Consider the following 7,134-nt stretch of genomic DNA (forward strand, 5'->3'; position numbering starts at 1 on the left):
CTGGGGATAAATAGCAGAGGAGCTGGCTGCCCAGTGACAGAGGGAGAGGGAGAAAAATAGAAACAAAATGAACAAGTTGGCAGAGGTGGCTGACAGCAGCTGAGGGGGTGGAGGGGGCAGGGAACTTGGTTGGCTTACAAAGGTGAAATCGGCACTGTGGCTTGTCACACCCTGGCTGACTCAGGCTAAGCACAGCCCCCTCTGGACCTGCTAACACTAAACTGTCCAGTAAAACCTGGCTGAACAAGTCATCTGACTGCTGTCCTCTCTGGTTTACAAGTTCTGTGTCCTAAGGCTTGGAATTCTTCGTCCAGGTTGCTGTAAGGCTCTAATCAGGGACATGGTGATATTGATCCAGGGCCATCCCCTTTCTGATTATAAGTTATCTGGGTGGCAAGAGTCAAGACATTAATTTAAATTACTTCTTTGTACTTCTTTGTTGGGGATTTTTAGGATGCACCATTTCCCCCAAAATCTTATCTCAAAGCATAACGGTAGAGCTGAACGGCAAGCTCAAGGCCAAGGCTTCAGGTGGCACTGGGCGTGAACACAGTGGGCAACTAAGGCTGTAACTCTGCTGTGAGACCTGGGGACATTACCCCATCCAGATCAGCTTGGCTTAGAAGCCACAGGGCATGTGACCTGGAAGCTTAGGACACGACTCCAACTTTTTCTACTTTTCTAAGTAAAAAGGGAGTGGAATAGGCTGAGTTCTTGGAACATGTCTAATGGTCTGATTTCATGGGCTTGATTTCATGTGGTCCTGGCCAGCCCACAATCCTTCTCAAAGACTTTTAAACTGTCACGAGAAACCAGAAGGAAAAGCCACGTGTGCAAGAGACAAGGGCTGGGATGCAAGTAAGACTGTTAATATGGCATGGCTGTCAGGAGAATCTTCTGAAGAAAAATAAAATATTCCTTGAGATAGGCTGATTCAGATCATGAGGATAATGGGGTTTGCTCACAAGCTATGCGGAAGTTTGGTGACTACCTTAAAAAGAGAGAAGAGGGACAGGAGCTGCTTTGGGTTTTTAAGTCTGCAGCCGTGTTCCGCTCCACGTGACCTTGCAGTGAAGGCTGGACTCAGCTTTTGGCTTTGTCTCCGCTGCCCCTGCACACCCGCCTTCACCCCACAGAAGAGCACAAGCAGATGCCATGACTTGGAAAGATCAAAGCTTGATCTTGAGAGGAAGTGGAGGACCTAACACTAACAAGGCTGTGCAGAAAAAGAACAATTACAGCCGCTGTGAAGAAAGACCACAACCCAAGATCCAATCAAAGCAAGCTTCCTGATCCCCATTAAGTTCCTGAAGAAGGCTGCCTCTGCTCAATTCAACTTACCTCAGTGAGCCAACTAGTGAATTACTGAAAATCTTCTTTGGAAATGATTCGTGAAAATCATCTCAGGGAAGTTCATAATCTTGGCCTCAGAAGTCTTCATTTTTCTTCTCCAGCGGATCTTCCTAGAGATTGAACCTGGATCTCCTGCATTGCAGGTGGAGTCTTCACCATCTGAGCCACCAGGGAAGCACTTTTAAGATGATATAAACATATAAAAATAAAAGTAGAAATGAAAGAGCCAGCCATAGTTCCCACACTCAGAATGTTAACCGTGTAGTGTGTTTCTTTCCAGGGCTTTCATAGGCATAGATTCATTCTTTTACACAGTTGTTCTCATTCTGTATTAGAATATTGTGCACTGCTTTTTGCTAAATATGTCTTTTTCTGTTATCACTTGGAAAATTAGGTAACCATGATAATTCTTAATGGCTGACATATAATTCATAGATTATGTTTTAGACATTATATATGCTTCCAGGTTTTTGAAACTATGTCTTGATTTAATAAGTGTATAAAATTTGGAGCTTTTCACTTTAGCCCCATCACTTAGCCATGTGGTAAATCATAATATCCCTGTTGGTAACCTGAGGGTTTCAGGAGAAATCTATAAGACAGATAATCAGAGGGAGCTGCTGGTCAGACTTCTTTCGGGATCTAGCCCCTCTTCAGCTATAAAACTCATGATTTTCCGGTACAGGAGTCCTAAAGGACACAGGCATTGCTTGAGGTAACGTCACGGCATATAGCTGTGTATTTCCTGCTGAATGTGGCCCACAAGTTCTATCTCTAGCCCCACATTTTCAAGCATCCTGAAGATAACAGATAATATTTTTAATGAATGAAAAGAACAGTAAAATAAAGGACAGGGACTACACTCAGTGTGACAAGGCTGAGGCTCTCCTTTTATTACTCTTATTCTGATTTCCTATTAGAGCATTCTGATTTCTTGTGGAATTCCCTGGTTGGGTCTCTTGCTGGAGAGATATGTTTTGAGCTACAGAAGCAGAAAGAGTTGGTACTAGTTAGAATGGGCAAAGATAGTTATGGAGGTAATTTATCCTTTACCAAATAGTTCATAGTTGTATGGTGGTCATTAAGTATTTCATGCAAATGATGTTTTCTTTCAAAGGCAAGTACTGTGTCATGCAGAATAGAGTTCCTGAGCATAATGGAGGAGGATGCTGAGTACTTTTTTAGTGATTATTTCATTTTAAGAATCTCAACAATTCAGAGTCAAGTGCTGTTTTCCCTGTTTCGGATATGAGGGCATTAGACCACAGAAAAGTAAAATAAGTCACTTAAGGGGCATAGCTAATAAATGTTTGAGTCAAGATTAGAACTCAGAGCTGACATCAAAGCCTGTGGTCTTTACCCTACATCACAGTGCCTCCCTTGTTAAGCCTTATTTATCTATTGATGATCATTCTTGTAAAAAAAAAAAACAAGCTAATACTTATTGATTAAAGGTGGAGCTTTCGTGCTCGCTTCGGCAACACATATACTAAAATTGGAACGATACAGAGAAGATTAGCATGGCCCCTGTGCAAGGATGACATGCAAATTCGTGAAGCGTTCCATATTTTTGGATTCATGTCAATGTATGGCAAAACCAATACAGTATTGTAAAGTAAAATAAAGTAAAAATTAAAAGTAAAAAAATAAATAAATAAATAAATAATGTTTGAATATACCCATTTTATGAAGCAATAAAGCTAGGGCTCTATCCCAAGAATGTGAATATAAACTCTTTATACCATTTTAGTAATGAAAATCATATAAGGTCTCAAAATTTATAGCTGTGATAAAATAGATACCATAGCAAAGGAAAACTTTGTCTTATCTGTAATAACGTCAACCTCGTTTAAGGAGGGGTTTAACTATCAAAATAAAAATACCACTTTTATTCTCAAAAATAAAAATAGAAAATAAAGGTGGAGCTTTCTCTGAGATCCAGAAGTCATTCACAAGCGACCCTAACTCATGAAGGCTAGGGGTCAGTCAAGTCCAACAGTGGATAAGGACCTCTTCCATGGAGCGGTCTTAAAGATCCTGTGGAGTCTCTGACGGCAGGAGGTCACAGGGAGCTTCTACCTCCCATTTTTTCCAAAGCCAGTTCTTGGAACATATTACAGATGATGGGAATAGAAACTATTGCTTTACTGTGCTTCTTAAAGATACCTGTGTAACGGAATGACTGTATCATAAGATAAGTATCTGTTTTCCCACTAGACTTAAATTTTGTGAAGTCAGGGACTATACTTATTTTCTTCATTGGTACATTCCCACTCTTAATGCAGTGCTTAGTCAATAACAGATGCTCAATAAATCTGTTGAATGAATGAATGAAGATAATATCTAATCAAGTCTGAGCCAAAGCTGTAGACTGAGTTAAGGATGATGATCAACTCCTCGGGTATAGATGTGTCTCTCAGGATGTGTAGTCTGAATTGAGATGACCTGAATCAGGATTGGTCAGGAAGTATGTACAATCTGTTCCCATTTTTTAGTATCCATAATAAACTCTTGGTCATAAGCATGAGGCCATTAGACATGGGAAGTGAAGTGTTTCCTTTTTTCCCCTGCCCTTGCAGCATGGAGTGAAGATAAACATTGTTGTTGGTTTTTTTTTTCCTTCTCCTTGATATCTCAATCAAACTGGATTTATGCTAGGCTTGAGAAGAGAATCCCTCCTACATAGAGTGCTTATAGCATCCTGCTTGTTTCCCAATGAGAAAAGTCAGGCTTAAAGTGTACGTTAAGCTTAGTCATTAAGTAATTAATATTGTGCCTAAGAAACAAAAAGCAAGAGCATTACAAGTGGATTTTGTCATAATCCTACATCTCCCAAGTGTGTAACTCCAGGAAAGTCCAGATTCCCAGCAGGAACCCATCTGCTATATTTCGAGTCTGATACTCTTCTGTTTATATTTGCTCATTTCTCTCACAGAGTGCCAGGAGAGAAAAAGTGATATTTAAAAAACTCATCTGCTAGTATTTATGCAAACACAATTCTCTCCAAGTGTGGGCTGAGCAATATGAGGAAAGCAGATGCAAATGCCTCCAACGGACCTCAGTGAAACTGTATGACAAAGAAGGGAGAAATACGTATATTTATCTTATGAGATCTGAAAAGTAGAAGACAGAAACTGTCCTCTGACCAGCTGCACTTGACGAGAAGAACTTCTGGGTCCTCAGTCCCAGATTTGGAGGCTTATTTGAATGTCAGTGAATCTGTTGGACTTCTCCTATGCACCAGCCAGTTAGGGGACTATAGAAACCCAAGATTTCTGGTTGAGGATATAACAGTAAACCATTATAAAAGAGCATGTTACTAACCTAAGGAGAAAGGGGAAGAACTATTGGTTGAGCCTCAGTTATCTGCCCAACTTTTTTCCGAGTGTTTCACATACACTATTTCATTTAATCCTAGTAGCTGTCCTACGATACCCTCATCCTCGTTCTTTAGACCGAGCCTCACAGTGGCCATATCACTTGTTCAACATTATGCAACTTAGGCTGTCTATATGGAAAATCCATGCTTTTCCCCCCATATCATACATATGGAGCTTCTAAGACTTAAAATCCAGTATTTTCTGTGCGTTCAGAATTTAAATAGCTAATATTGGGGAGTTTCTTGGTGGTCTAGTGATTAGGACTTGGCGCTTTCACTGCTGGGCCCAGGTTCAATCCCTGATCAGGGTACTAAGATCCTGCAAGTCACACAGTGTGGCAATAAAATTAAATAAATAAATGAACAGCTAACATTGGTTGAGTGTTCACTATGAGATAGCAAAATAAAAGTTCTTTATATATCTTCACAGATATAAACTTTGTAATTACTCCAGGAGGTAGATATTACTATTATCCCATTTTTAAGGATGGAGAAATTGAGTTTACCTATAAATAAAGTAATATAAATAAAGGCTTCCCTGGTAGCTCAGATGGTAAAGAATCTGCTCGCAATGCAGAAGACCTGGGTTCAATCCCTGGGTTGGGAAGATCCCCTGGAGGAGGGCATGGCAACCCACTCCGGTATTCGTGCCTGGAGAATCTGCTTGGACAGAAGTGCCTGGCAGGCTAGTCCATGGGGTCACAAAGAGTAGGATACGACTGAGTGACTAAGCACAGCACATAAATAAAGTTGTCCAAATTACAAAGAAATAGCAGAGCCCAATCTGGATCTTGAATCCATGTGCTCTGCTTATTGCTCAGTCATGACTCTTTGCAACCCCATGGACTGTAGCCCACCAGGCTCCTCTGTCCATGGGGATTCTCCAGGCAAGAATAATTGGAGTGGTTGCCGTGCCCTCCTCCAGGGGATCTTCCCAATCCAGGGATCGAACCCAGGTCTTCTGCATTGCGAGCAGATTCTTTACCATCTGAGCCACCAGGGAAGCCCTGAATCCATGTACCTAAACACTACCCCACTGCCTCTCCTTTGAGGAGCACTTTTAAACACATTCTAGAACTTCTCTTCCCCTTAAGCTGCCCAAGCCTACACTGATAGAATGAAGACATCATTCAGTAAACAAAGTACAGTAAGTCCTCCATATCTACAGCTTCCACATTCAGGGATTCAACCAACTGTAGATGGAAAATAATCAGGAAAAAAACAAATAAGTTGAAAGTTCCAAAAAGCAAAACTTGAGTTGCCACTGTGGCAACCATTTACATGTTTACATTGTATTAGGTATCAAATACTCTAGAGATGATTTAATGTGTAGAGGAGGAGGTACATAGTGATAGTGATAGTGAAGTCACTCAGTCATGTCCGACTCTTTGCGACCCCATGGACAGTAGCCAACCAGGCTCCCCCGTCCATGGGATTTTCCAGGCAAGAACACTGGAATGGGTTGCCACTTCCTTCTCCAGGGGATCTTCCTGACCCAGGGATCGAACCCGGGTCTCCCGCATTGTAAGCAGACTCTTTACAGTCTGAGCCACCAGGGAAGTCACAATGTATACAGAAGGAGGTACATGAGTTGCATGTAAACACAATGTGTACACAATGTGTACAGAAGGAGGTACATGAGTTATATGCAAACCCGACACCGTCTAATATAAAGGACTTGTATCCCTGGAGTTTCGTATCTGTAGCAGGTCCTGGAATAAGTCTCCTGTTGTTATGGAGGAAAGACTACATTTCAGTTCCTCTCTAAATCTCTATTGTTGCAGCCTGCATCCCCGGGGCTTGCCTAGAGGTGTAATGCCTCAGGCAGGTCAGGACAGTCACTAACAACAAGCTTGGAAAAAATGAATTGGATACTCTAAACTTTTTAGAGGGCTTCCGTGGTGGCTCAGACAGTAAAGAATCTGCCTGGAATGTAGGAGACTCTGGTTCGATCTCTGGGTTGGGAAGATCCCCGGGAGAAGGGAATGGCTACCCACTCCAGTATTCTTGCCAGGTGAATCCCATGGACAGAGGAGCCTGACTGAATAACGAACACTTTCAATTTTACTTTATTCTCTTTAGAGGTTCATGAACCAAGCACTTTAATTTAAGAGTTTCTTCCTTAGTATAAAGGGAATCTTCCCTGGAGGCTCAGACTGTAAAGAGTCTGCCTATAATGCGGGAGATCCAGGTTCTATCCCTGGGTCGGGAAGATCCCCTGGAGAAGGAAGTGGCAACCCACTCCAGTATTCTTGCCTGGAAAATCCCATGGACGGAGGAGCCTGGTTGGCTACTGTCCATGGGATAGCAAAGAGTCAGACATGACTGAGTGACTTCACTATCACTATAAAGGGGATACTCTTCTGCTTTTGATAAAGGTTAGCAGGCCTCTCCTTGCAGCT

The 7,134-nt window shown here is 41.9% G+C and overlaps 1 non-coding gene across 1 annotated transcript; it reads left to right on the forward strand.

The window, feature by feature from the left end:
- Positions 1 to 2,818: 2,818 nt before the first annotated feature.
- On the forward strand, positions 2,819 to 2,925 carry LOC114111036 (U6 spliceosomal RNA). Its single transcript, XR_003587163.1, has one exon. It is a non-coding gene; the product is annotated as a U6 spliceosomal RNA (small nuclear RNA).
- Positions 2,926 to 7,134: the final 4,209 nt, after the last annotated feature.

Source organism: Ovis aries, chromosome 1, assembly GCF_016772045.2.
Source record: "Ovis aries strain OAR_USU_Benz2616 breed Rambouillet chromosome 1, ARS-UI_Ramb_v3.0, whole genome shotgun sequence".
NCBI classification, from domain to species: Eukaryota; Metazoa; Chordata; class Mammalia; order Artiodactyla; family Bovidae; genus Ovis; species Ovis aries.